General features: G+C 35.6%; 1 pseudogene; it reads left to right on the top strand.

Annotated features, from left to right (window-relative positions):
- Positions 1-985: 985 nt before the first annotated feature.
- LOC112860792 (tRNA selenocysteine 1-associated protein 1 pseudogene) lies at positions 986-5832 on the top strand (annotated as a pseudogene).
- Positions 5833-8546: the final 2714 nt, after the last annotated feature.

Below are 8546 nucleotides of genomic sequence, written 5' to 3'. Positions count from 1 at the left end.
AATATTTGCATTATAGGGATCTTAGAAGAAGAAGAGAAACATAATAGGGCAGAAATATATGTGAAAAATAATAGGTGAAAATTTCCCCAATCTTGAGAAAGAAACCAAGATCTATATCCAAATATGTATGGCCAACTAATCTTCAACAAAGCAGGAAAATTCTTTCCAATGGTTCTGGGAAAACTGGACAGTGACATGTAGAAGAATGAACCTGGACCATTTTCTTACACCATACAAAAAAAATGGATGAAAGACCTAAATGTAATATAGGAAACCATCAAAATTCTAGAGGATAAAAGAGGCAACAACCTCTTTGACATCAGCCACAATAACTTCTTACTAGAAATGTCTCCCAAGGCAAGGGAAACAAAAGCAAAATGAACTATTGGGACCTCATCAAGATAAAAAGTTTCTGCACAGTGAAGAAAACAATCAACAAAATAAAAGGCAAGCAATGGAATGGGAGAAGATATTTGCAAATGACATATCAGATAAAGGATTAATATCCAAAATCTATAAAAAAATTATCAAACTCAACACCCCAAAAATAAGTAATCCAGGGAAGAAATGGACAAAAAACATGAACAGACACTTTTTGAAAGAAGATATCCAGATGGCTAACAGGCACATGAAAAGGTGTTCAGCTTCACTCATCATCAGGGAAATACAAATCAAAACCATAATGAGAAACTACCTCACACCTGTCAAAATGGTTAAAATGAATAACTCAGGAAATAACAAATGTTGGCAAGGATATGGAGAAAGTGGAGCACTTTTGCATTGCTTGTGGGAATCCAAACTGGTGCAGCCACTCCAGAAAACAGTATGGACTTTCCTTAAATAATTAAAAATAGAGCTACCCTATGACCCAACAATTGCACTACTAGGTATTTACCCAAAGGATACAAAGATGTTGATTTTAGGAGCACATGCACCCCAATGCTTATAGCAGCACTATCAATAATAGCCAAATGTCCATCGAATGATGAATGGGTAAAGAAGTTACGGTATATATTACAATGGAATATTACTCAGTGATCAAAAAAATGAAATCTTGCCATTTGCAAGAACATGGATGGAACTAGAGTGTATTATGCTAAGCGAAATAAGTCAGTCAGAGAAAGATAAATATCATATGATTTCATTCATATGTGGAATTTAAGAAACAAAACAGAACATAGGGGAAGGAAAGGAAAGATAAAATAAGATAAAAACAGAGAGGGAGGCAAACCATAAGAGACTCTTAAATACAGAGAATAAAGTGAGGGTTGCCAGAGGGGTGTTGGTGGAGGGATGGGCTAAATGGGTGATGGGCATTAAAGAGGACACTTGTCAGGATGAGCACTAGGTGTTTGATGAATCACGAAATTCTTTTCCTGAAGCCATTATTGCACTGCATGTTAACCAATTTGGACTTAAATAAAATATAAATAAATAAACAAACAAATAAATAAATAAACAAACAAAGTAAAAGGAATTTTGGTGGGAAAAATATGACACTATATACATAAATTCTAGGAGTGAGAGGAGTAAAATTTGGGTCTAAACTTAAGTGACCATCAACGTACATAGAGTGCTATATGCAGAAGATGTTATGTACAAACCTAACCACAATTCAAAACCAGTAATAGATAAGCAAAGAATAAACAGAAATTAATCCAAGTGTATCTCTAAAGAAAGCCAACAAACCATGGAAGAAATCAAGAGAAGAAAGGATCAGAGAAAATGTATAGAAACAAGAAGAAAACTTGCAGCCACTTTGGAAAACACTGTGGAGTTTCCTCAAAAGTTAAAATTGGAACTATCCCATGACTGAACAATTGTACTACTAGGTATTTATCCAAGAGATGCACAAATATTGGTTTGAGGTGGCACACTGCCCTGATGTTTATAGCTGCACTACCAACCACAGCCAAATTATGGAAGGATCCCAAATTTCCATCAACTGATGAATGGATAAAGAAGAGGTTGTGGGGGCGCCTGGGTGGCGCAGTCGGTTAAGCGTCTGACTTCAGCCAGGTCACGATCTCGCGGTCCGTGAGTTCGAGCCCCGCGTCAGGCTCTGGGCTGATGGCTCAGAGCCTGGAGCCTGTTTCCGATTCTGTGTCTCCCTCTCTCTCTCTGCCCCTCCCCTGTTCATGCTCTGTCTCTCTCTGTCGCAAAAATCAATAAACGTTGAAAAAAAAAATTTTTTTAAGAAGAGGTTGTGTATACAGACAATATTTCTCAGCCTTCAAAAAGAATGAAATCATGTAATATGCAATGATGTGGATGGAGCTAGAGTGTATCATGCTGTGTGAAACCAGTCAGTCATAGAAAGACAAATGCCATATGATTTCATACGTATGTGGAAAGTAAGAAACAAAACAAATGAATGTGGGGAAAGGAGATGAGAGAGAGAGAGAAACCATAAGAGACTTTTAAAATTTTTTTAACATTTATTTATTCTTGAGAGAGACAGAGAGAGAGAGAGAGAGAGAGCAGCAGGGGGAGTGGCAGAAAGAGAAGGAGACACAGAATCCAAAGCAGGCTCTAGGCTCTGAACTGTCAGCACAGAGCCCGATGTGGGGCTTGAACCCACAAACCACAAGATCATGACCTGAGCCAAAGTTGGACTCTTAAACAACTGAGCCACCCAGGAACCCCACACCATAAGATACTTCTTAATTATAGAGAACAAACTGAGAGTTGCTACAGGAGAGGTGGGCAGGGGATAGGCTAAGTGGGTGATGGGTATTAAGAAGGGCACTTGTTGTGATAAGCACTTACATATAAGTGATGAATTGCTAAATTCTGCCCCTGAAATCAGTATTACCCTATATATTAACTAACTAGAATTCAAATAAAAACTTGAAACAAAAATAAATCAATCAACCAATTAATGATTTAAAAAGAGAAAAAGAAAACACAATGGTCCAAAATCTTTGGGATGCAGCAAAAGTGGTTCTAAGAGGGAAGTTTATACAAACACAGGCCTACCTGAAGAAGGAAGAAAAATCTCAAATAAGGAACTTAACCTTGTACCTAAACGAGTTAGAAAAAAATGTCCCAAACCCAGAAAAAGGAAGGATGTAATTAAGATTAGGTCAGAAATAAATGATATAAACAGTGAAAAACAAACAAACAAGCAAAAAACAAAAACAATAGAACAAGTTAATGAAACCGGGATCTGGTCTTTGAAAAATTCAACAAAATTAATAAAGCTGTATCAAAACTCATTAGAGAGAGAGAGAGAGAGAGAGAGAGAGAGAGAGAGAGAGAAATTACCCAAATAAACAAAATTACTAATGAAAGAGGAAATAACAACCAATACCACAGAAATACAAGCAATTTTAGGAGAATATTATGTAGAACTAAATGCCAACAAATTGGACAACTAGAAGAAATGAATAAATTCCTACAAAAATATAGCCTACCAACACTAGAGCAGGAAGTAATAGAAGAATTTGAACAGACCAGTTACTAGCAATGAAATTGAATCTGTAATAAAAAATCTCCCAGTGAACAAAAGTCAGACGGCTTCACAGGCAGATTCTACCAAATAATGAAAAAAGAATCAATGCTCATTTTTTTAAGTGATTCAAAAAAAATACAAGAGGAAGGAATGCATTCAAATTTATTCTATAAGACTATTATTACCCTGATACCAAAACCAGATAAAGGCACCACAAAAAAAAAAAAAAAAAAAAAAAGAGAGAGAGATCCATTGGCTGGTGTCTCTCATGGATATAAATGCAAAAGTTCTCAACAAAATATTAGCAAACTGAATCCAACAATATATAGTTAAAAAATCATATACCGCAATAAATTGAGATTTATTCCCAGGATGCAAGAGTGGTTTAATATTCTCATAACAACCATAGTGATAATCACATCAAAAAGAAAAAGGACAAAACCACATGATCATTTCAGCAGATATAGCAAACACTTTTGACAAAGAACAACATCCATTCATGATAGAAACCTGGGATATTACTCAGCCATTGAAAAGAATGAAAACTTGCCACTTGCAGCAACATGGATAGAGATAGAAAGTATAATGCTTATTGAAGTAAGTCAGTCAGAGAAAGACAAATGCCATGTGATCTCACTCATGTGGATTTTGAGGAACAAAAACAGTAAAGGAAAAGAAAAGAGAGACAAACCAAGAAACAGACTCTGAACTACAGAGAACAAACTAATGGCTTCCAGAGGGGAGGAGGCTGGGAGACCGGGGTTGATGGGACATGGGGATTGAAGAGTACTCTTATTCCGATGAAAAATAAAATGAAAACAACAAAAAATAAAAATAAAATATGAAATAAAATAATAAAATAAAGTAAAATTAAATTAAATTTAAATTAAATTAAATTTAAATTAAATTAAATTTAAATTAAATTAAATTAAATTAAATTTAAATTAAATTAAATTTAAATTAAATTAAATTAAATTAAATAAAAAACACATAGCACTGGAAATCCTAGCAAGAGTGATTAGGCCAAGACAATAAATAAAAGGCATCCAAATCAGAAAGGAAGAATAAAATTCTCTCTGTTCACAGATGACATGAATTAATATACAGAAAGCCACAAAGAGTCCACAAGAGAAATTATTTGAACTAATAAACCTATTCAGTAGGGTCAAAGGATACAAAATCACAATACAGAAATGATGTGAAGCTTATATGGTAATAATGAATTATACAACAAAACAAATTAAGAAAACAAGCCCATTTCTTCTTTCTCCAGACCAAGGGATGGAGCCCATGCAGGCCTTTTTAGCTCACACAATCCCAGCCAGACTGTAAGCATAGAGGCCAGACTGTGTATAGATGAGTTGAAGCTCTACATGAATGAGAATTTCATCTCCACAATCCCTGCCATCTAGGGGGATACAATGATGAGCATCAAAATTATCTGATACCACTTCACTGGAATCCTAGCTGGCTCCTTTTTTATAAAAAATTCACAGATTTGGCCACAGCCAAGAAGCATTTGCATGAAATTAATGGGAAGCCCCTTCCAGGGCCTACACCTTTACTTAGCTTACAGCTGTACCAGGCTGGCACATCTGGGTTCATAGAATCATGGAGCTGGCAGTGCACTTAATGGTTCCCTTCATTTTATATAGAATAAAAAGCTGTGGCTTTTTTTTTTTTTTTTTTTTTTTTGCCAAGGCAGAACATTTTTAACTGAACTATGCCACTTATTGGAAACAACCAGAAAACAGCCTTGAGTATTTCTTCTTTGTGAGGGACCTGACCCAGATGTGGATGATGGCATATTGTATGAATTCTTCGTCAAAGTCTACCCCTCCTTTTGGGGAGTCAGGGCAGTTTTGGACCAAAGAGATATGTCTAAAGGCTATGGTTTTGTCACAGTTGCAGATGTACTGAAACAGAAGTGAGCCCTGACCAAGTGCCAGGGAGCAGTCAGCCTGGCATCTAAACCAGTGTGGCTGAGGAGTCTGGCAATCCCCACGTGAGCCAAGTGAAGTCAGTGAGGTAGAATCAAAGTTAATACTTAACAGCTACAACCCCCATTACCAGCAGTAGCAGAACTACTACACCCACTGGGGCATGACCAGAACAGAGGCAGCTACAGCTACAACTGTCCCCAGTTTGGTTACACTCAGAGCACTATGTAGACATATGAAGAAGCTGGGGATGACACATTGGAGGACCCCATGCCACAGCTGGATGTGACTGAAACCAACAAGGAGCTCATGGACCAGAGCAAGGACCTGTAGGATGCACTGATGGACCATAACTAGCAGCCCCTGGACAGTGTCTTCAGACAGGACACGGGACAAGCCACAATGGACTGCGTGAGGGAGATAAGAGACTCTTTTTAACAACAACAACAACAACAACAACAAATATTGGAAAACTTTAACTTTTGGGAAATAATTTGTAAGAGTTTAGTGATTGACTAGTCTGAGATTATGACTATTCCTGAAACACTGCTGCCTTCATTTGACAGTGAGACATGTGAGTTTGAAAACCAAAGGACCAATTCATAATATTTGAACAGAGTTCCAAAAAACAGAGAAAAAAAAAGAAGAAAAGAAAACAATCCCACTTACAATATCATAAAAATGAATAAAATACTGGGGCGCTTGGGTGGCTTAGTTGGTTAAGCGACCAACTTCGGCTCATGATCTCATGGTTTGTGAGTTTGAGCCTCCTGTCAGGAGCTCAGAGCCCAGAGCCTGCTTCAGATTCTATGTCTCCCTCTCCCTCTGCCCCTCCCTGCTTTCATTCTCTTTCTGTCTGTCTCTCTCTCTCTGACTCTCTCTTTCTCAAAATAAACATTAATTTTTTTTTAAATAGACTAAAATACTTAATGATAAACTTAACCAAGGAGGCAAAAGGCATGTACACTGAAAACTACAAAATACTGATAAAAATAATTTTTAAAAGATACAGATAAATGGAAAGGTATCTTGTGTTTATAGCTTGGAACACTCACTGTTGTTAAAATGTCCATACTACCCAAAACAATGTACAGATTCAATGCAATCTCTATCATGATTTCAATGGCACTTTTCACACACACACACACACACACACACACACACACACACACACACACACAAAGAAAAATATTCCTAAAATTCTATGGAACGAAAAAGGACCCCAAATAGCCAAAACAACCTTGACCAAAAGAAGAAAAAAGCTTCAGGACACACACTATATTTTAAAACATATGAAAAAGGTACAGTAATTAAACCTGTATGATACTGGACAAAAACCACACCTGTAGACCAGTGGAACAAACTTGAGAGCTCAAAAATAAATTCATACGTATGTGGTCTCCTGATTTACAACAAGATTGCCACATTAGGGAGGATGATTCTGGGAAAACTGGAAATATACGTGCAATGGAATGAAACTGGACCCTCCTCTTACACCATCCACAGTTATCAAGTCAAAATAAAGACTAAGGAAGATGTTCAATTGTAAAATTCCTAGAAGGAAACATAAAGGAAAAGCTTTGTGATTCCTTGGGTATGACCATCAGAAACACAAGGAACAATAGCATAAATAGATAAGTCAGAATATATCACACAAAAAAACTTCTGCATGGCAAAGGAAAATCAACAGCATGAAAGGCAAAATGGAAAAATCAACAGAATGAAAAGACAGAAAATATTTTCAATATATATGTACTAAGAGGTTAATAGTGTGTGTGTGTGTGTGTGTGTGTGTATATATATATATATATATATATATGTATATATATATGTATATATATATACATATATATATATATAACACTCATAATTCAATGGCAAAGTAAACAAATGACCCAATTAAAAATGGTCAAATGACTTGAGTAATGACATGCCTCCAAAGATCACATACAAATGGCTAAAAAGTATATGAAAAAATGATCAACTTCACTAGTAATCAGGGAAAAGCAAATCAAAAACACAATTAGATCTCAACTTATGCCTGTTAGGATTGCCATTATTAAGAAAAAATAACAAACAAAACCCCCAGAAAATAAGTGTTGGCAACCAAGTGGAAAAATTAGAACCCTTGTACATTACTACAGGGAATGTAAACTGGAGCAACCACTGTGGAAAAAAGTCTAGAGGATCCTTCAAAAAATTAGAAATAGAACTACCATGTGATCTTGCAATACCACTTCTGTATGTTTATCTAAAAGGTCTGAAGTCATAATCTTGAAGAGATGTTTGCTCTCCCATGTTCATTGCACCATTATTCACAATAGCCAAGAAATAGAAACCACTCATATTTCTATCGACAGAGGATTAGAAAATGTGGAATATATATATAAATGTACATTGAAAACTACAAAACATTGCTGAAAATAATTTTTAAAAGATACAGATAAATGGAAAGGTATTTTGTGTTCATGGGTGGAAGACTTACTGTTGTTAAAATGTCCATACTACCCGAACATATACACACATATATGTGTTTCTGTACACATGTATGTGTATATATACATGTACATACATATATATATTAAAATCCTGTTTTATGCTACAACATGGATTAATTTTGAGGACATTCTGTTAAGTGAAGAAGCCAGTTACAGAAGAGTAAGTATGCATAATTCCACTTATATCTATCTTATACCTAAGATAGTTAAAATCATTGAAACAGAAAATAGAATGTTGGTTGCCAGTAGCTGAGGGAAGGATAAATGGGAGTTGCTGTTCAGTGAGTATAAAGTTTCAGTCATGAAACAAAAGTTCTGGAATTCTACTGTGTAGTATTATGCTCATCATTAACAATAATGTAGTATACACTTAAGTTTTTATTAAATGGGTTGATTTCATATTATGTGCTGCTTATGACAATTTTTGTCTGAAATGTAGTGGCGGCTAGATTGAAGAAGGGAGTTGGAATAGGAGGACGTACTAATGTGGGATAGTTAGGATTATAATGGGAAATGGAAGAAGTCTTGATTTAGGATGGTAACAGATGATTTTTTACAAATTTATTTTTCTCAGTTTTGAGAGAAAGAATTGCTGTTCTATATTAGATGCATGATAGATGCAGAAAAAAAATGAAATGAGAATATTAATAAGAG

The sequence above is a fragment of the Puma concolor genome, chromosome A1 (assembly GCF_028749965.1).
Source record: "Puma concolor isolate L17-30 chromosome A1, mPumCon1.1.hap2, whole genome shotgun sequence".
Classification (NCBI taxonomy): Eukaryota; Metazoa; Chordata; class Mammalia; order Carnivora; family Felidae; genus Puma; species Puma concolor.
The sequence above is the reverse complement of the archived record's forward strand: the minus strand, read 5'-3'. Positions and strand labels throughout refer to the sequence as shown.